The sequence below is a fragment of the Grammomys surdaster genome, unplaced genomic scaffold (assembly GCF_004785775.1).
Source record: "Grammomys surdaster isolate TR1022 unplaced genomic scaffold, NIH_TR_1.0 278, whole genome shotgun sequence".
NCBI classification, from domain to species: Eukaryota; Metazoa; Chordata; class Mammalia; order Rodentia; family Muridae; genus Grammomys; species Grammomys surdaster.
The window spans coordinates 7,508,130-7,530,902 of record NW_021604719.1 but is presented as its reverse complement, the minus strand read 5'-3'; the positions used below and the strand labels follow the sequence as shown (position 1 = coordinate 7,530,902).

The 22,773-nt window shown below is 43.3% G+C and overlaps 1 protein-coding gene across 1 annotated transcript in view; it reads right to left on the bottom strand.

Moving 5' to 3' along the window:
• Tnfaip8 (TNF alpha induced protein 8) overlaps window positions 1–22,773 on the bottom strand; it is a 112,376-nt gene that overhangs the window by 89,134 nt on the left and 469 nt on the right. The window lies entirely within an intron of this gene.

Genomic DNA, 22,773 nt, shown 5'->3' with positions numbered 1-22,773 from the left:
GAGAAGGACGAGGGCGCCCAACCTGAGGCTCACATACAAACTCCAGCTACAGAGGTCAGTGACCAGGTTCCTGGCCAGCTCAAAGCTTTGAGAGACTCATTCCCCACCCTAAGGCCTCATAGGTGCTGATCTTGCTCATCTTGCCAGCCTTGGTTCCAGCCAGACTGCATTGATGGCCCTCCTGCTGGTCCCTACTCCAGGACACTCTTTCCCTTCCCCAGCTACTGACAATCCATCAGTTTCAGATGCCACCTCCTCCACTGGGACACTCACCATGTTTTCTTCAATGCTATGCTCATCTTTGCCTCCTGAATCAGCTTGCCTCCAACACATCCCCAACAATTCTCACTTCCCCGAGGGATCTCTTCCCATGTGACCTGTGTAGCTAACTGTGAAAAGAATTGTGTGACTACTAGGGCTTGGTTATGACAGACACTTGAGTCTTCTACCTGTACTAGGTTGGGTCACTGTTTCTAGGGAGACTCATCCCCCATGTCAGGGCTTACTCCAAAAACCCTGTCAGAAGCTGAATGCAAGAAATGAGATTTCCTGCTTGGATCTTCCTGATCCAGAATCTCTGGATTTTGCAAACCAGGCCAGCTCTTTGGCTTCAAGCTCCCAAATTCATGACCTCTATGTGCCAGATTATGTACTGATCATTAGTTGGACTGACTCAAGAATAAAAGAATGGAAATACTAAAGGAAATAGTTGGTAAATGGTGCCTTTGGTTGAATATATATATATATTATGTGTGTGTGTGTGTGTGTGTGTGCACGCGCATGCACGTGAACGTTTTAAGGACTTGGTAAAGTCTGGTCTGAGGATATACATCAGTGGTACCTAGCATGTGTAAAAATCATAGTAAACGAGCATCAAGTGTCACCTGTGGCCATCATGGCAGTGACCATGTGGGAAGGAGCCAGTCTCAAGCAGCAGCACTCAGAGCTTAGCACTATCCAGGCCTAGGTAGCTGCACCCATCACATCCCCACAGCCTCCTCCATCCTGAGACTGGAAACTTTTCAAGGGTTTTTCACTTGATAGTTCTGTTCCTCCCATACTCCAGGTCAGTGCTGGTGTCCTCTCAAACCTGGGGCTAAGTTCCAGTCTAGCAACGTCATTCCCACAGGTCTTTGTAGGACCCACAGAAGCTGCTGTGAATGAAAGGTAAGACTGAATAGCTCTTGTTCATCTATAAAAGACAAACCAGGGGATGAGGGAGAACTAATCATTTATGGCCCTTTCAGAAATCTTGCAGAAATCTTGTCAACCCCGCTGAGAACTTCACAGCTCTCGGATAATATTTTCTTTGTGAAATTACAGGCTCTAATATAGTAAGGTGAAAAACCATGAATTTAGCAGGTAAACAGACGGGACTAGAAAATATTATACTGAATGAGGTAACCCAGACAGACAAACACCACATGTTCTCTCTTATTAGTGCATCTCAACTCTTTAGGTTTGAGTTTAACTTAGAATAACCTGAGAAGCCAGTAAAGGAGGAGAGAGAGAGAGAGAGAGAGAGAGAGAGAGAGAGAGAGAGAGAGAGGCAGAGAAAATTTATTTTGTAAGCTTTCGTGTGTGTGTGCGTGTGTGTGTGTGTGTGTGTGTGTGTTGGAGTTACTACCACAGAAGGATAATTTTCCACCAGAAACCACAGATTACCAATCCTAACCCCATTGTCAGGTAAGGATGCCTTCCTTTAAAAACAATACAAACTATTCCATTGCTCTTGGTTGCCTGCTCCAATGTGAGGGCAAGAGTTTATTGCTGAAGACATTCTGTCACAGATCATGGGGGAAAAAATTCAATCTAGTACTGACCACTATGAGGGCTAGCTCTCACAGTATCAGAGGGTGCTACATAAGCTAAGAGGGGGGTAGAGGAGACAATCAGTTGTCCTATCTAGCTATAGATCCTGTGAACCACAATAATGACCAGCCCAGCAAGATATCCCAAGTGGTACAACAGCCTGGAGGTAGTCAACAACTGTCTGATTGGATGCAGGGCCCTACTCGATAGGAGAAAATTCATGCCTGGTATTATAAGCCTAACTAAGAACCTCTGGCCAGAGAGGTGACATACTTTAGGAGAACCTACAACTACCATTGTGCTAAATTAACATATTGTCCAACTGCCTTCGAAATGCTGATCTGTATACCCACAGATAAACACAGTTCCCAGCCCTCATCAAAGAATCTTCTTTGGCAGCAGAAAGCTGATACAGAGAATCACAATTGGTCAAACGCAGAGAACAGAGGCTGTGGACATTCTCATTCCTAAATGGGCATATATAGCATGACCCCTACTCCTAAGTCTTAGGGAAAATTGAGGAAGAGGGAGTGGAAGATTGTAAGAGCCAGAGGACTGAGGTGGTAAACACCAGAGTCCTTTAGACATAGCAGAAAGAATGGATGAAGCAGTGAATTCCCAAGAATACAGTTATCTGCACAAGACCATACCAGTCAACATTCCAGACAAAGGTAGGGTACACAAGGCCCCACCCCTAGTTGAAGAGCTACAAGCAGTTGATGGTTACTGAAAGATGGAGAATCAGTTTTGTTCTGGGATGAACATCCTGATAGGTTGTCCAAGCCCTAAATCCATGTATATACAGAAAACGCAAATTGGACTCTCTCTCTCTCTCTCTCTCTCTCTTTGTGTGTGTGTTAACTATAGAAGTCATGAATTCTCAACTTCTCATAGGTTGTGGATGTGGGTTGTGGAGGTAGAACAGGGGAGGAATTAGGAGGGGGAAAAAGGAGGGGGAAAAATAATTATAACTATAATTATATATGAAATTCTCAAAAAATAAAGTTAAAAATAGTAAGGCGAAAACATTGTAACACATACTAATCCCTAAACATAAATAACGTCTGTATTAATGACTGTGGGAGATGAAAGTAACAGCAAAATACTTTAAAGCCTCTGTAAAGGAAGGTTAGGAAGGTAGCTGGTTCTGAAGGCAGTCAATGTGACTTTAAGTCAGGAAATGCAGCGTGAACCCTGTCAGCTTTGCCTGGGGCCAAAGCAAGTCTGGGTCCAAGGAAGAGTATTTAGTACCTGTTAAATTCTTTGTGTTTAATACCCTTCTTTCTCTTTGAAGAAGACCTCAAAGAGATTCTGGTATTTAGCCTAATTCTCTCCTTATGTTAACCATTCCTCTTTGCCTATGTGTACTGGTCAGATGTGGTTTCTTCTGAAAAGGGTCCTTAGAGATTGATTCTTCTGTGTAAATTATTCCATCCCATCAGTTAAGAGACATGGATTTTTATTACAGAACAATTTCAGGCTAGCTAAGGGGCAGATAAGGAAAGGCTGCTGGCCAGCTGTTCCCAACACACCTTCGTAAATAAAAAGCCATTGCTCAGGCAAAAAAAGTGTCTAATCTCATGAGGATGTGTGTTTAATTAAGAAAAGGCTTTCAATTGCTTCAAGGTCTTAATCTCTCTGTGCTATAAATATCAAGCATCTACTGGTTTTATCCCAGTTCATGGAGGTAACATGAGAAGAAGATCTCTTCGTTTTAAAGTGCATCATGTCAGTCCTTCTGGCTGCATCTGTTTCATCGTCTCTATCTCTCTCTCAGGAAAGGCAGCAATCAAGTGAATTTTAAGAGTCTCCTCTTGAATCTCAGCCAAATGTCCACGAAAGCTTGGGAACTGGGGAGGAAGCAATGCCAAGTGAAGTCACAAAGCTGAGCTGTGTGTTCCCCTGTCAGCCACACGTAAGTATGCACGAGCAAAGACGGAAGGGAACCAAGAAATGAAATTTGTTTTCACGCAATGTCTACAGCCTTACAATGCTTTCTTTCCAAATTTACTTTTCTGGGAGTCGTCTTAATAGTGGGTGTGTGATATGTTTACTTTTTCAACTATCAAGATAAGATCTCGATTATTAGATAAGAATTTACCATATTCAAGTATAAGGTGGTGACAAGGGAAACACCCTAAGATCCGGGTTGCCTAAATATTCCTCAATAAGGTTCAAGTTTAAACTCTATAAGAGGAAAGAGATGGTCTAACCTATTAATCATAGTGGATTCTGAAGGAACAGTCTTAGCTTTAGCCTCAGGCTTTTAAACAATGTATTGCTATTTTGTGTATATGTATGTTTCCCTGCATGTTCATCATGTGCCTGCCTGGTGCCCACAGAGCTGAGAAGAGGGCATTGAATCCCTTGGAACTGGAGCTATGGACATGTATGAATGCCAAGTGGGTACTGGGACTAGACCCTGGGTGCTCTGCAAGAACAAATGCTTCTAACCATTGAGCAATCCATCCAGCCCTAACATTAGACTTTCAAAAATAGTTCTTTGAATGAAGGTAAAAATATTTGAGCAAGTCACAGAAATGAAGTCACTCATTAATACACACTAATGACAAGACTTCCTTCATAGAAGCAGAAAGCACACAGTGGTTGCCTGGGCTGGGTTGGAAGTATGGGGAAGGGTTAGTTAAACGGTACAAGTCTTGAGTTCTAAGATGAATTCTGAGGTCCAATACTGTACAACATGGTGTCGTGAGCTAATAAGAGAGCAGATCTTAACAGTTCTGACCGTACCCTTAGATTGTAACTTTAGTAAGAAACTGTCCACTGTTGGTCATGGTAACGTATCCAGATGTAGCTGCCTATCATATCAGTTTACTTCTTGAGCAGATGGCAATCACTATTGTTCATTCATTATATCTCAATAACACCAAAATAAGGTAAAAACTAAAAAAGTCTTTACTGCACCCAGGAAGCTATCTGAGGACACCAGAGAGCTGCAGGGGTGGAGTGTTGTAAAACTAGGAGCCTGGGAGGACTTACAGGACCTCTGAAGAGAGCAAAGTCATTTCTGGACTCAGAAGATTTGTGAGACAGCACCTGGGCTGTGTCCAGAACAGAGAAAACTTGGGTCCAGCCCAGCACACTCAGGAAAGAGTGGGTGTGGCTTGGGAGCCTGCTGAGCAATTTGGGAATGGGATGGGAAGTAAGTGCACAGAGGAAGAGGAGGGGTGAGGTCAGACACAGCCTTGAGGGCTATACAAGGAGCTTTGAACCTGCTAGTCTATCCATTCCTCATTTGCTGTTACAAGAGAGCAGGCTGAGACCTGGAAATCAAACACAGTACCTAGGAGATGCACAGTACACCATTGTCTCCTACACTAGTATTATGTCCAATACATGGAACAGTCATCAATACTGGGTAACAAGCCAACAGGCCCGGCCCAGGATCAGCCACAGCACCCTTCAGAACATCAACAGACACCGGGGGAACCATGGATGGGTCTGAGCTAAAGAAACATTCAGCAGGGAGTTGTATTTTGAAAAGAGGGCAGAGCTGGAGAACCAGAACCTGAGAGATACCTAATGCTGGGAGGTAAAAGTGTTTATATTCGCTTTGCTTTTCCCAGCAGGCTATTTTTATTCAGGTTTGTCAAAGGGAATATTAGAAGGACTCAAAACCTCAACTGAAATCTAAATTCTCTCCTTTGCCAAATATATTTTGATTATGAAACTGGAGCACTATAGACAGAATAAAATGAAAATGTAAAACCCCTTCCCTCCCAAGCTGCTTCTACTATTAATGGTACAGTGTTCATTCTTTTCACAAATGCCTATGCACTCATAAACATATAATATGCCTTTTTAAAAAACATAATGAGATCATTATTTGGTGTTTTAATTCAATCTGTCTTGAAGATCTTTCCATATCAGAGCACAGAGGCCAACCTTGTTCTCCAGCTGCGTAGGGTTTCAACTCCAGGAAACACCATTTTACAGACATAAGCAGCTGAGCATATTGAAGCCATTGAAGGGTTTTAGTTGTTATTTTGTTTGTTTTGCAATTCTGGGGATTGAATGTGGGACCGCATGCAGCTAGGTGAGCGATCTACGCCAGAGCTGTTCTCTCAGTCCTTGTTCATTCTTAAAAACAAAACTGTAACAAACCTTTTTTTGTACAAAACTGAATTCGCTTGTGGGTCACTTGTATCAGCTTCTTGATATTGTCACAGATGGATTCTCTATTTAGCATATGTAAGTAGAGTTAACGGTCACTTGGCAAGGAAAAGGATTATGAAGATAGTCTAAAAATAAATTTACTCACCAGAGTATCTCAGGACAACACTGTACAGCCTGAGAGTCTCCTGGGAAGACTCTGAGCCAGGATTCTGCCTTCCCACCCAAGCTCCTTGGTTAAAATTCCCATTCTCTCTTGGGGCAGGTGGGGCAGCTTTCCTTCCCAGGGCACCTGGGACACTATCATTCTTGTTCTTCCAAGGCTTTCATCTCCCCTGGCACCTGTGCTTGCAGTGATAATAAAAAGTAAATGTGGGCTGGTGAGATGCCTCAGTGGTTAAGAGCACTGACTGCTCTTCAGGAGGTCACGAGTTCAAATCCCAGCAAACACACAGTGGTTCACGACCTTCTGTAATGAGATCTGATGCCATCATATGGGTGTCTGAAGACAGCTACAGTGTACTTTGGGCCAGAGCGAGCAGGGCCCGGAGTGCTTGGGGGTGAAGCGAGCTGGGTCAGAGCAAGAGGGAGAAGGGAAGGGAGAAAAACAAACAAAGAAAGAAAAAACAAACAAACAAAAAAAGTAAATGTGATTGATCATCATCAGAACTTAGGATTCCGGATCCAGAAGGGCCTGGAGCTAATCTAGTTTGTGCTTTACGTTCTTAGATGAGGATGTTCAGGCTGACAGTGATTCTACAGCTCAGCAAGCCCACACAGCCAGTTACTACACAACCACCACATACATGCCTGTCCAAGGCTTTTCCCACCACTCAGGGCCAAATGGATAGTTAGTTTAACTTTTAAAATTATATTTAATTACTTGGTAGAAGCTAGCACGTGTGCTGATGTCAGGGCACAGCTTTGGGGATTCAGTTTTCTCTCTCTCCTTAACTCTGGTCAGCAGTTTCAGTGGCAAGTACCTTACCTGCTGAATCATCTCAGTGGTTCAAATGTGTATTTTTTAAAAGGATTCTGGAGACAGCACAGTGAAAAACAAACCAAAAGGAGGGGGGGAACCCCACTTCTTTAGAGGCTTTAAACTTTTTTTTTTTTACCAAATTAACATGCTTAACAACTTTTGAAATTGACACATTAGTTATACACACACACACACACACACACACACACACACACATACATGCATGCATACACACGTGCAAGCCTCCACCAAGTACTAACAACCGAGGGCAGAAAACATCGCTGACTTATTGCCAGTATGACATGCAGCTCTCAACCCTGCAGTCAGGACGATGGATTGGAAACCCCAGGGCTCCGTCTGCCATACCTCTTCCCCTTCCCACTCGTGTTCCAGGGTCTAAATCAGATATTTTTAATAACTCTGAGGAACGTCTATAAAAAGTTCTAAACTTAGAATAATAGCTCCATCCTCTAACCCAGTCTTGAGCCTTATGTGTAACTGACCTATGGCAAGCACCTTCAGGTGCCCCTAAATGAAGCTGGTGACACAGATCCTGCAACGAATGGGGAGCAGACAGGGAGGGAGAATGGAGCGAGCAAATGCAATCAGAGGCCTTGTGTAGTGTGAAAATCATAGGCAAGCTTATATCTTTCACATGCAAACTAAAAATAGCTTTATTAAAGAGGGATTCAAATGTCAGCTTTCCCTTTGACCTTGGGTAACAAAATTCTGAATTTTTTCACCTTTCAAATGGTAATAACAGAGACTAGAAAGATAGCTCAGAGCTTAAGAGCAGGAGCCCTAAGTTCTATTCCTAGCACTGGTATGCCATCTTGACCACCTATAATTCTGGTTCTGGGGGGATCTGATGCCCTTTTCTATCTCCATGGGCACCAGGTACACAGGTGGCACATAGAGATGTATGTATTTATATGTATGCATATTAAATATATAACTTTCGTGTGTGTGTGTGTGTGTTTAAAAAATAGGAAGCTGGCAAAGCAAGGAAAGGGTGCCTATCAAAGAAGGGGACAACCCCAACACCCAGGGAGGCATCAGTGGTCACAAATACAAGGCTGGAGAAGTGGGAATCTAGCTGTAAGACAAAGAAAAGGAAAAGGGAATGTATGAACAGAGGAATCAGGTATAGGGACATGTTGGTGTTCATGATCATACCTGCTGGAAGCATAGGGTTCCCTATGCAGTACAATGAGAACACAGCCTGACACCAAGTCCAGAGGACCACCTGCCACTCATGGCTTGGTGCACCCACACACCTGCCTAGAGAAGAGCGGCCTTGGTGAGCACAGCTGTATCTGAGGCAAAGCCTCACCTCACAAGAGGAAAATAGTTCAAAAGGATAGGTGGTTCCTCACAGCCTATTAAGGAAAGGAAAACCACCAACTTTCTTGCACAACATGTAGTTAGTGCTAGCCTTGCACACTTTTAAGGTTCAGCTGACCTTTCAAAGACAAAAAAAGTGCTATAGTTACTGAGAGCAAAGAGTTATTGTAGATTGAAAAGAAGGAAGATTATTTAGTATAAGGATTGATCAAAACACAAACTAGCATTTAGTAGCCTAACAACTCCCTAACGCTAGTACAGGAATACAGAAGACTGATTGAAAGAGATACATAGCATGACTGGTGCCCTTCAAAGTGTTCCAAGAGTAGATCACAAAGATCAAAAGAGAACTGTATTTTCATCATTGAACTTCTGACAAGGGTGACATATTTTAGATTCTCAAGGGAAGAGAATGTGAGCTATGGATTTTATACCCAGAAAAACTGACTAATTACAAAAGTCACAAAATGTTAGCAATAAACCAGGGAACATTATTCCTATGAATTCTTAGTATCAAGTTAGCTAGATAATCTTCTTTAACTGGAATGTCTAGAGCCTCTGGTGTGAAGACTGGTGAAAATACTTAGAGAAATAATGCCAAATGGAAACTGCAAGGCGGATTGTTTGATATAATGGGTATATGATCTAGCAATATAGAAAGTAAATCAAAAACTGGATAGAAGAAGCATGGCATATACCAAATAATGTTCCTGCTTTTCTATAATCATAGATGGTGATTATAACACTTGTGTTGTTACTTGGAGACCGCTACATGTAATCATACAAAGCAATCAAATATGACTGTCATTTTATCTCTCTCTCCTGTGACAAAAACAAACAAAACAGGATTTGTTGATCACACCAGGAGAAAATAAGACCACTACCACAATTTTTGAGCCAAATTTAAAACAAGCTTTATTAAATACTGACCAGAAAGATGGACATTGGTCCAGTCCATACCTGAGATTCCCAGAGAATGGCCACAAATTATATTAGTCAGGTGCATATAAAGGCAAACCCCACAAGGCTACATATTTCCTGTCTTTGTCCAATTGGGCAAGGATACATCCTGACACACTTCCTCTCTACGGATCTCCCACTTATGTGTGATCAAGCACATCCTATGCAGTTGGGGCAAGCAATCTTGTTTACAGAAGTGAGAACCTATGACTTATTATAGTACATGAACAGACCTTAGCATTCTAGGAAGTTTTCTGTCCTAGGGAATCTGGGGTTTATAGGCTAGAGGCATTTTTGTTTATCTCTTAAAAAACAGTAATTAAAACTTAAAACATAGTTTTAGCCCTCGCAGATTCCTACTACAGATGGGAAAAAAAATAGAAACAACCCCCACCTCCAAATCATGGCATATGAACTGGAGACATCAGTATGAACTCAGAAAGTGATGTATCTTCACAAGAGTCTATGTTTCTGTATGGATGTGTTATTCCTCCCAGTTGAAACCAGTGGGAATGCCTAGAGAGAATAGCTCCCCACACTTTGCAACTCCCAGGGGGTTGTTCATCTACTTGTTGCAGAGTTAGCAGCTATATCCTTCAGAAAGTGGAAAACCCAGACCTAGGGACCTTCCAGTAACAGTAACCAGAAGGAATCTTGCCAGAGGGGTCCTGCCTGAGCCTATCAGGCTGGAGCTAGATGTAGGAAACAGGAGGCAAAGGTGGAGCTGCATCTTGATGACAAAGTGTGTGTGTGTGTGTGTGGGGGGGGGAATTGCAGAGCTAATGACCCTCCTCCAAGAGAGCAAGGTGGTCAGGGAAATCAGTCCAGTAAAGATCCTTATAAAATACACTGGTTGGTGGCGCACACCTTTAACCCCAGAACTCAGAGGCAGAGGCAGGCAGATTTCTGAGTTCAAGGCCAGCCTGGTCTACAGAGTGAGTTCCAGGACAGCCAGGGCTACACAAAGAAAATCTGTTTCAAAAAACCAAGACACACCAAGATTTTTTTTTGGCCAAACGAGCAAGACGAAACCCCTGTGTGTCAGAATGCTGACTTAGATACAACCAAAGAGGCACCAGAAAAGGCTTCCTACTAACAAGTCAACATTTAGCTCTGGAGAGACAGAGGGATGTGTGGTTGGGACATACTGGAGCTCCCTTGACACCGCTGATCTGTGTTTGTCTTAGAAAACCTTCCTAAGTCCTGTCCTTCTTTTGCGTGGATTTCTGGTATTTGTGATTAATTCTACAATAAAAAAGATTAAAATGTTAAAAAAAAATCTCTAAACATGTCAGTACATCAGAGAGGACTGCAGGATTTTGGACAGAGGATCTGGGAACCAGACTCCCAGAATTCTTTTCCAGCGAACCATTTGTATATAAAGTAAATGGTTTTCATTTACAGGTTCAATTAAAACTTGACATAACATTTCAAAATATGTTTGGAAGCTTGTAACATATGACGCGCTCCAAGATATCTCAAGGACAACTGTAATTTAAAATGACGTTGTTTGAGTTGGTGCCATAACTCAGTTGGCAAACTACTAGTCTAGCACCTACAGGCACTAGTTTCTAGCCCTAGCACTCTGTAGAAGCAGGAGGAACAAGAGTTCAAAGTTACCCACAGCTGCATTAGGAGTTCAAAGCTAGCTTGGGATATATGCGTCTTGGGTGGGAGTAGGCAGGGGTCTTTGCTGAAGGTACAAAAGGAAATGAAGTGTGTTTGGTGCTCGATGCCGGAAATCCACCAGGGAAATGTGCAGTGGACGGCTCAACACAGCTCTCGCTGCATCTTTCTTGAACTCCAAACACCACAATGTATATCGTGAAATGTGGCGTCCTGCTGTGTGCGGAACCAGCTGGTTAGAGCACCTACTGCCCCTAAGAGGTCACAGGAAATGAGTGTTCTTAGCAGCTATTCTGAGGAGCAAATCCCCTAGAGCAGTTAGAACACAACACTGTGGGAGGGAGGCAGCTGAGCGAGGGTGTGGCCCTAGGTCAACTGGACAAGCTGCAGGAGGTTATTAACCTTCCTCACCTGGATGAGAGGATCAACAAAGGTTCCTTTTTCATGGATCCATGGTGAAATTGAATAACAGTATAAAGCACTTTGCACACAGTGCCCGGCCCATCATAAGCACTAGATAAATGTTTGCTATGATTATTGAGTTAGCGAACACTTGTGGAAATGTAATAAATTTTTCTAGGCTGAAATGCAGGATGATTTCTTCATAGTAAGAAATGCCATTTCTAAAAAAAAAAAAAAACCCTAAACATAAATTTTACTGCTAGCAGTTCATACTCACATGGGATTTTTAATATCTTTAAGTCATTGGATATGTTTTTAAAAATATCCCCCCACCCCAAGTAACCATCATCAGTAGAGTTTTAATTCCAATAAGAATTATGGTCCTGGCCAGCCTTAATTCAGAAGCCTTCTAGGCAGGTGGGCAAGTTGGGGACTAATCCAGATGCTATTTGCCTGGTGAAATGTCTGGCCTTCCTGCTTCTTCCTGTTGACACACTGGAGAGCACAGTGAGACTCCATCTTCATAGCTTCCTTTGAAGTTGTGACTGGTTCTAGCCAATAAGACCATGGAAGCTTTGGGAACTAGTTACCTTCCAAAGATTAAGACTCTATAAGAGAATATTCATCATTGCCCTGTGGCCACACATGACACTTCCCCACTTCCTGCCTCTGGATAAGACTGGTGGACCATGCCCACTGCTAAAGATACCACTGTCAGCCCATGCTATCTTTCATTGGCCTAACTACCCATTTGCAAATATGCAAATGAAAGGTAGCACACATGCTATAGTGGAAAGAGAAAGAAGTCAGACAACACTGTTTAAGCCACTAACAACAACCTGGATGCACCCAACCACAGATTACCTTCATAAAAATAACTTAATATTCTTACTGTTAAAACCACCATGACAGGGGCCACCCCCTTATCTGTATACTTAAAGTTCCCTGATCAATATGAACTGACTGAATTGTTTCCTCCTGCCATCACTGAACATAAAACCAAAGGAGGTAGCACTGAGACACGAGGTCTTTAGAGCAGTGGTTCGAGTCTAACAGTTCTGCCTCATAATGTCTTAAAGGGAGTTGGTGAACTCAGACGAATAAACAAGAAGGTTTCTTAGGAGATTCTTCTCATATCTTTATATTTGGCTCCTCAATCATCAGAATTGTGAGAAAGTTATTTTCTTTATAAATTACCCAATGTTGGGCATTTTGTCATCACACACACACACACACACACACACACACACACTCCCCAAAATCTGTATGCTGAACCATTGTCTCTCAGAGCGTGACTATATATCTAAAGACAGAACTTTTACAGAACTAGGTCAGCTGAAGCAAGGCTTTATTAGGATTGACCCTTTCCCAATATGACTGGTGTCCTTATAAAGGGGAAATGGTACACAGAGGCACCAGACAGGAGCACAGACATGATCCATGGCTAGCAGATCTCAACTACAGGAAATACTGAAGAAAATTCTTCATGGGCCTGAAGAGATGGCTCAGTTGGTAAAGAGCTTGCCAGGCAAGCATGAGGACCTGAGTTTATTCACATCCCCGGAACCCCAGAAAAAGAAAGAACTAGAGGTACCCTCGGCACTGGGAGGCTGAGACAGGTTTGAATCACTATATTCCAGATTCCCTGAGAGACCCTAATTATATAAACAAGTTCTAAAGCAAGACCAGAACATCTGACATCAACCTCTGGCCTACACACACACACACACACACACACACACACACACACACACACACATTAGACTTCGGCATGCAGCTTGGAACAGACAACACCAGACCAAATGGTTCCAAAGGAGAGGGGGTTTATCCAGGGCAGAGGGCAAAGGTGGGGAGAGAAACGGGAGAAGATGGTGGAGAAAGCGGGGAGAGAGAGGAGAGAAATGGAGGCCGGCCATGACCACATGGAGAGAGGGGGAAGGGAAGGGAGGAAAGGCAAGGAGAAGCTAGAGGCAAGAGAGTAAGAGAGTAAGAGAGAGAGGAGGAGGCAAGCAGCCCCTTTTATAGTGGACATGCCTACCTGGCTGTTGCCAGGTAACTGTGGGGAGGAGCATACCTGGGTGTTGCCAGATAACTGTGGAGGTGGAGTTTAGACAGAATACTAACAACACATATGCATATAAATGCACACACACACACACACAAACAAACTTAAAAAAATTTCAAATCTGAAGGACAAAAACATACCAGATGTACACTTGGGTCAACAGTAAGAACAACAGGATCCAAATACATCAAGTGAATAGGTAAACTCAAAATCAAAACAAAAACAGAAATCCAATTTCTTTCTGGGGTCAGTACGATGGTTCATCAGTTAAGGGCATTTGTCACCAAGCCTGACAACCCAAGTTTGATCCCTGAAACCCACTTGGTGGATGAAAGACCAATTCCCCTAAGTTGTTCTCTGACTGCCACATGTGTTATGACACGAGAGCACGTGTATGAACACACAATAAATGGGAAAGGAAAAAACTTTCTCTTCTTTTAGTTTCTATAAACCTAGATTATTGTGGGCAGAAGTGTATCCCTCTAAGTTTTTTTATATCAAGGTCCAAACTCTCAAGGTGACCATATATGGATACAGTCCTTTAGTAAAGAGATAATTAGGGGTAAATGAAGTCATAAGAGTGGAGCCCTAATCTAACATGATTGGTGCCTAATAAGAAGGACAGACACCAGAGACATTCACAGCAGGACAGAGGGAAGGTGGCCATCTGCTAGGCACGGAAAGAGACCCCAGGAGAAGCCAAGCCTCTGATATCTTGATCTTAGACTAATTCTCCAGCATTCTGACAGCCTTAGAAACAGGTCCACGCCTACCATGACTGTACACCTACTAATGGAAGCCATAAAAGGAAAAAGAATTTTAAGGTTTATTACAGGGATAGTTTTAGAGAGAATGTGCTTGTATCGTGCACCAGGCAGATAATTCTCTGCTCCTGCCATCTGTCTCCGAAGCCAATGCCCATTCTTCCATCTGTTCACCCTCAAATGGTAAGGCTGAGAGGCCTAGGCTACTGGATCTGAGCCAGCAAACCTAGAGGACAGAGGATGGACTCAAAATTCACCTGTCTTCACACTTGTTAGTACCTAATCAAATATTTAAAGTTAGACGGCAAAAGCAGTGGACCAACTAAAATTAATGCTAGCAGCAGGAGCAGGCCTTCATTAGTTATACTTTCCATGACCCCCCCATTAGAATGAAAAATTAAAAAGGAACCAGACTTCAGCACAAGGAAAGGAGTTCCCAGGTACTAACACAACCCAAAATTCAGGGAAGGGGAGAGAAAAGCAGAAGTCACAGCAAGATGGCTTCGAAGAAAAAAAAAACAAACAAAAAAACAAAACAAAAAAAAAAAACAACAACGATCTCTATCTGGTTGCCTACCATTGCACAAAGAGGAAATGTGAGAAGAAGACAGGTTATTCCTGGAGGTTCCAGGACCTCGGGGCAGTACAACAGGCCTAGGCTAAGGAAAATGGGTCACTTGGCAGTGCAGAGTCTCAGGCTGCTTGAAAGCAGGGTGTCATCCCAGATCAGCCATCTACAAAGCACCATCAGCGTCCTCAAGCCAACCACACAGCAAACTCGCACCATCTGCACCACGTATGACTTGACGTCCAATTCTGACAGCACTAATCCAGGTGCTGAATTCTGAGCAGATTTCCCCGTGTGACCTTCCATGGATGACAAACTCTTTGTGGGGTACCACTATGAGTCTTTACTGTTAACATTTTCCAGTCCAGTCAGGACCTACTTGAACAACTACTTTGTGGTTTCTTAAGATGGCTTTTTTCATTCTCTGTAGATAATTCATTTCAATGTTCTTTCACCTCTAAAGCCACTCCATAGAGAAAACAACAATGCTAGGCTAAGGAGAGGGTTTGCTGGGTAAAGCACTTGCTGTGTAAGCAGGAAGACCTGAGTTTGGGGCCCCGGCTTGGCAGCATGCATCTGTAATCCCAGTTCTGAAGCTGAGGAAGTGTGGGGAGCAGATGGATGGGTGTTCTGGTGGTTGTGGAGATGGCAGCAGATCCCCCAGCCTCACTAGACAGGCAGGCTAGTCAAAACTGTAAGCTTCAGATTCAAGGAGACGACCTGTCTCCAAACTGAAGAAAGTGGGGGAAGGGTCCGGACAGCAATCTCTAGCCTTTACATGCACACAGGTCCATGCAAACAACCCACATTCACATACAAGAATACATACACATGTACAGGAATATATGAAACACACACAAATGCACATACAGCAACACACACACACACACACACACACACATATATATATATAACAGTAATTATATATACACACATATATAATGTATATATATATAGCAATATATACACACATGTTTATACAAATATATATATATATATATATACACACACACACACACACACACACACACACATACATATACATCCATATATATACACACATGCACACAAAACACTATAAATATCTGCTGTCCAAAACTAAAGTTTTGTCAAACAGGACATGAAAACAGCTCTCACAGCCTGGAGGTTCTATTTGTGCTGTCCATTAGCTCCTGGACAATGAAGGGTAGGGTAGAGCAAAGGGTAGAAACACAGATTCCCAGGTCTACCCTGGTAACAGAACCCAAGAACATTCACCTTTAACACCAATTTTTCAAAGTGAGTGGCATGTTGTCAGGCCAGAAGATAGAGCCTCCAGCATATAGTAGACACATTCTCCTTTTCGGCTTCCTAGAAAATCCCGGATCTACCCGTCTGGGTAGAGACTTCCTGTTAGGAAGGCAGTGAGTGCACAGTACACCAGGCAAGGACTTCTTGCTGCCTCCTCCAGGAGTTCTCTCCTGATGCAGAGTTTCCTGAATGGTGAGTAACAGCAGCATCTTTGGGTCCTGTCAGACGTTTCGGGTCATAAAAGCAAAGGAGCAGCGAGGCTAAGCATGTGTAAACAAAGGTCATCTCTAGAAGCTGAGGAAGTCTGGGATCAGTCGACCAGGTACACCCTGTGAGTCACTGGGGGCCTGTCTACACTAAGGTGATGACAGGGTTATTTAATCAAACACCAGCCATTTCCCAGAAAAACCACCTCATCGTTTTAGAGAGAGCAGAGAGCATAACTGTGTTTCCTGATCACTTCATGGTGGAGTCAGGCGCTAGACTTATTTCTTGAAGGTCTGAGTCACCAAAGTATGTCTTCAACTTCGAAGTCTGTTGCCAACATTGTGCCTGTACTTTTCCCCATAAGGCCATGGCATTTCGTGGTGTGTGTGTGTGTGTGTGTGTGTGTGTGTGTGTGTGTTTGACTCTGATCTCAGTTGGATGGTCAGCCCAAGACAAGAAAGCATCAGTGTAGCAAGGTTGCCATGGTTTTGTACCATAACCTCTGCATCTGCCATTCTGGTTGAAGGCCATGTTGTAAGAATTTTTTAAAACCAGTTGCAGCGGTGCACACCTTTAGTCCCAGCACTCAGGAGGAAGAGGCAGGCAGATCTACAGGAGTTTTCCCCGAAAAACAAAATTAAATATGGCTTTTAAATTACGTGCATGTGTGTACACGTGAGTACAGGAGGCAGAGGTCAGAGGTGTCAGATCTTCTTTAAAAATAATTAAATCAACTGAACATGGTGTCACTCCTCCTTAATCCTAACTCAGAATGCAGAGCCAGGAGAATACATGAGTTCAAGGACAGTCTGGTCTACACAGTGATCTCTAGGACAGCCAGGACCAGGTAGGGTCCCTGTCTAAATAAATAAATAAATAAATGAATAAGGATTTGGGAGTGGGAGGACTTTACTAAATGAGTCAGCCTGTGGGAATAAGCACCAGATGTGGCTGTCTAGGCTGTCGTCTACTCTTTGGCTCCTTTCAAATATCCAGTCACACATTGTGTGCCTTGCCCAGTGCTATGTTCCCAGAAGTGCATGGACTTCCCTGTCCTTTGCTTCATTGAGTCCTGGAGCTCATACTTAGGCTGAGTTCCTTGCAATGCCCTAGGCAGCTGTCTGTGTTGGCTGCTCTGCCTTCAATACCTGCTTGGAACATGGGAGGGGTGAAAGGCCAACTCACTATCCATAGCTTAATTATGGCAGATCTTAAAAGCTTTGGCACATGTAGGGAGGCTTAATGGGCACCAGAGCTCCTTGTGCTGAGACACAAACTAAGCAGCCCTGTGCTGGCTCCTACAGCAGAAATATTGCCCTCATAGAATCACATAATCCCGTAGCAGGTGCTCATTGAAACCATGCTGTATTCACTCAGCTCTCTGGGCTCTTCTGGTTTTGTTAGAGAAAAATAATCCACGCCATAAGCACACTTAAAACAATTCACCACTATCCTTTTCTACACTACTGTAGTCCAGGACTATCACCATCCTCCCGAAAGGAGACCAATTTGACTATCTGCAGTAAGTCTACCTCTAACAAAGTGCCTTAAAATATTCCGGTTTAGTCCACCCAGTAGAACTAAATACTGTCACTGAACATCATAGAACACAAATACTGTCACTGGCTTTGAGGAAGCAGGCTCAGAGAGCTGATGTCAATTGTTCAAAGTAACATCGCCTGTGGTGGCTGAGACATGAGCCGCTGACTCCAGCAGAGTTATCCTAACCAAGCTCCTGACTAAACAGGCCATCGTTACTCTCATCATCAATGAGACAAGCCCGGGGAAATCTGAACTTAATACTCTTCTGTTATCAAAGAGAGCCTAAGATTTGTTTATACACTGGTCTGAAGTCCTCCTGTGTTGCTGTGTTCCGATCCCTCCTCCCCTTGTATTTTCCTTTTGGTGGATGAAGATTAGGCCATCCTTAGTCACCTTGATAGAAACCACAGTGTTTGTTTCTACAGCCCGTTTTCATTGAAAAGGAAGATGCTGTGAAGCCAACCATGGTGGTCTGCAGCAGCTTCACAGCTGCTTGTGAACCTCAGCAGCTTTCTTCCTGTACCACGAACCCTTGCTTCTATAGAAAAGGCAGCTGCCCCGGTGAAATGACAGTATAGGTACTACCTGATCACTACCTGATGACTGCTGAGACAGGGATACTTACAAACACTTTTCTTAAGTAATGTCCCCACTTGACACAAATGTTCAAGGAAAGAAAATATTATAGAATATTTATTTTAGAATATTGCTGTTCTGTCCTTGCTTATTTAAAACAGACATCAGGCAAAATGTGCTGGATATAGTTCCTATCTTAGAGTTTTACTGTTGTGAACAGACACCATGACCAACACAAGTCTTATAAAGGACAACATTTAATTGGGGCTGGCTTACAGGTTCAGAGGTTCAGTCCATTATCATAAGGTGGGAACATGACAATGCCCAGGTAGGCATGGTGCAAGAGGAGCTGAAAGTTCTACATCTTCATCTGAATGCTGCTAGTGGAAGACTGACTTCCAGGCAGCTAGGATGAGGGTCTTAAGCCCACACCCACAGTGACACACTTACTCCAACAAGGCCACACCTCCTAATAGTGTCACTCCCTGGGCCAAGCATATACAAACCATCACGTTTCCTAATCATAGTCAGAGAAATAAAACTATTTTGAGGATGTTTTTACTATCCTAAGTAAGTACCTTTCCTTTGTGAAACACAGAAAGGTTTTGCTCACTTTGCTTCAATCCATTCACCCTCAAGGATGCCTTCTTACCCAGGTCCTTCTCTGTGTGAGTTATCAGGCCATCCGACAAACAAGACTTGGCTCTGAAATACCAGGCATACAATCAGAACTCAATTAATGCTGCTGTAGGAAAGAATGACACTGAAGTCCTACATGCTAGACTGAGGAACCAGACACCTCCAAATCTGAGTGCCCCTAAACGCTGCAGTCTAAGGCCACTGAGAAGCGGTTTCTAAGGTGCCTCTTGACTGACCTTTTAGAATCATCCACCCTCTATTTTTAACTCATCTCTGTATCTTCAGGCCAAAATAAAGAATATAAACCAACTGACCTTCACTGGGAATTATTTTTCATCTACATCTTGTGGCAAGGTATTCCTTTTCTCTCCTTTCTCCCTTCTCCCTCCATGAAATATTCATTTCCAACTGTTGGACAGTGACGTCAAAAGAAGAAAAGTCTAGAAACAGCACTCCACCAAAAACGGATATGGGATATCAGGAAATGAAATTAACTCTCAGCTACAGGGAAGTACTAAGAGTTGTTAAGTAGTTAAGACAACCTTTGGGATGTTTGTGAAGCTTTTTCTGTATGCTTTCGGTATTAAATGCAGGATGTGGGCATTGTAAGGGACAGAGTCACAAGGTGATAAAAGCTACTCTGACCAGGCACCGCTTGCATCTCCCCTTTTCGTTCCTGTATCAGACATAGACCTCTAAAAATATGAGTCTGTTCTGTGTGGGTCCTCACTGCCAAGTCAGTGCCCTTAGAACTGGTATTGAGTGAACACTCCCCATGCTTCCGCATGCCTCCTGGCCTTTCTTCCTGTCCTGGAGAACACAGGAGGCTTGTCTTTGTCATTGCTATCTCTCCCCTAACTCCTGGATGTTACCTTGCATCTGGTCCTTTCAACACCTACCCTGTAAAACTGAGAAGGAGCGGAATGGGCCATTCTGCTAAGTGGAGAGCAAAGTTCAAATCTGAATGTGAACGCAATCTCCCAGAAACATCTGGGTTGCTTCCAAGTGCAGCTAACCCCAGCACAGTGGATGAACTGTGCTGTGCTTGACATGATGGCCCACACAACCCAAGGATTTACTACTGGAAGTGTCCCTTAGAAATCTGCCCCTCCCCCAACTGGACATTTCCTAATGAGCACGGCTTGGATGGAATCACTTCTCTCCACATACCCTTTCCTCTGATTTCAACAGAACGAAAACTGCACAAGAGCTGACCTCCTAAAACGCTCTGAGCCTGGTGGCTGCCATCCTATTCAGGGTCTCAGCACAGTCTGCCCTCATACACACTCAAAACCTAGGCAGAGACTATAGTTGACAATACAAGCACAACTGGAAAGTGTGCAGGTTAGAGTTGGTCTGGCTGACACACAATAGAGTCACCTAAGAAGAAGGAACCTCAGCTGAGGACTTGCCTCCATTAGATCAGCCTATAGGCAAGTCTGCGTGGTATTTCCTTGATTAAGGATTGCTGTGGGAGGGCCCAGACCACTGTGGGCAGTAGTACCACCCCTGAGCAGATGATCCTGGGTTACATAAGAACCCAAGCTGAGCAAATCATGGAGACCAACCTAGACATCTGTAAACGTAATTCTAGTGTGTGTGTGTGTGTGTGTGTGTGTGTGTGTGTGTGTGGTGTCTCTGCTTCTCTTTGCTCCCAAATAACTGCAGGGTGTTTCTAGACCAGCTCTAGCCATTTTGGTCCTGAATAAATGACACAGAGACCTGATGTTTTTATTAACAAGCTGCAAGCACTAAGCTCGGCAGATACGCATGGCAGATTCTAACCTTGCTATGCTAGCTTGGGTACTTCCCCACCACGAGGTCCTGTACTAAGTCTTGCCCTGGCTCACTCTGTTCCATGTGTGTCCTCACCATGGCTGCTCTCTCATGGAGACCTCATGACAACATCTCCTGGTCTATCTCCTTCTCACCGAATCTCCTCCCCTGACGCTGTCCTTGGGACCCACTGACTGGGATCAGAAGTCCTTCGCTATTCTCCTCTGCCCAGCTAATTGGTTGATCAGCCCTTTATTAATCAATGACAGGTGATAGAAAATAATTTTCACATAACTTTGAGACTATGCATAACATGCATTGAGGCCAACAACGTAACATGCTTGACCATGCCAACATCTGGACTGCAACCGGATGTCTGGGCATGGAAATCGACATCTGAATACAGACAGCGTGAAACCATCCCCCAACAGCAAGCACTGTCTCTCCATGCTTACTCTGCTCCAGTATCTCCCTTGACTTCCCTCAATGCTGGATTACCCAGAAACTCCTCCTTCCCTCCCTCTAGTTGCTTTTGGATATGGTGTCACAGAAACAGACAGCAAACTAGTACAGAAAGAGACAACAAGAATGAGATTTCCAACTCACATGACCCCTTTTCTCAGTAAACGCAAACTCATGAGAATAAAAGCCGTGAAGACAATGTCTACTCTCTTGGTAAAATATTTGAGGATTTATTAATGAGTCTTAAACCAGGAAATCTAGACCCATGTAAGAGCTTATAAAATCTACAAGCAGAACATTTATTATCTAAATAAACTCTTCACATTTTACAGGGAGATGGGAGCTAATCTACATCTCTAAACTTTATTTACTCAGTTCATAGGCAAAAACTCCAGTAGTGGTGGGTAGTGGAGGAGGACATTAATCTACAATGCAGGGACATAGCATCCCAAAGACCAAAGAAAAGATAATTATACTATTACCTAGAATATTAGCAATAAGTTGTTGACTTAACTCCCTAGGACAGATTTAATTAGAAGGTGGCAATAAATGTTTCCAGGTGTTTAATTAAGTGTGATAATTATTTCTTTTCTTAAACAGAAATGGAGTCATATGTTTACACTACAAAGTATAATGTTCTCATAGTTAAAACAGCGTGAAAACACCTTTGTGTAATACAGGATTCAATGCATGATAAAAATATCCGCTGTGATAAGCAGCACTTAAAGTGATTAATCAGCTCTTAACTTGCAGTCACCAAAGCACCACGGCTTCTCAAAAGCCATGCTGTTAAAAGAGTTCTTTCTTTTCTTCAGCTACAAAGTCTTGTTAGCCGTGCACCTCGGTAAATAATTTGTATTCAATGTGTCTTTCCCTACCAGCATCTAAGGATATTTTCAACAAAGATGTGGAAGAAGTATCGTGGGAATTCTACTTCCACAGCAAACACACAGCGAGAATAAACTGAGTAGTAGGAGAACCAGAAAATATAACTAGACCGGAACTCAGGAACTCAAGCACAATAAGGCTGTTAGGATGCAGCAAACTGGTCAAGGTATCGTTTTGTGTAGAAATATGCCCTTTGCAGCGAGCGTACTGATGCCTCCTCCTCAATAAAACTAACTTACATTAGGATGAAACTTTCAGACTTAAGCAACCCAAGGACGTTGCTATTTCAGCACTGGGCAATAAACTACAGTTGCTAGTGCTGTGTGTTAGGAAATCAATCGGTTTAGAAACATGGTGTTGTTGAGTCAATGAACATCTTTTAGGTGGCCAAGTCGTTTGATCAGACTGGTCTTGAAACCGCCTATCAGCAGTCCTGGGTCCAGGCCCTGGGAAACTCATCAGGTGTTCTCCCAGCAGGTGCTGGAAGCTCGGCGCCACCGGTAAGCACAGGGGACAAACAGAAACGCACACACGCATACAACTTTCTTCGCGGAAAGATTTTAAAGCAAAACTCTGCTCGCTGCCGGTTTACAATGCAGGATTGGATAACAATCTCAGACCAGCATCTCAGTCTGCAATCTGGGGCATCCTGAGCAACACAGGCAACCCTTGCTTCAGCGTGTGAGGTTGGTTACCGAGAAGACAGTACACACACTTAGCCAGAGCGGAGTTCAGA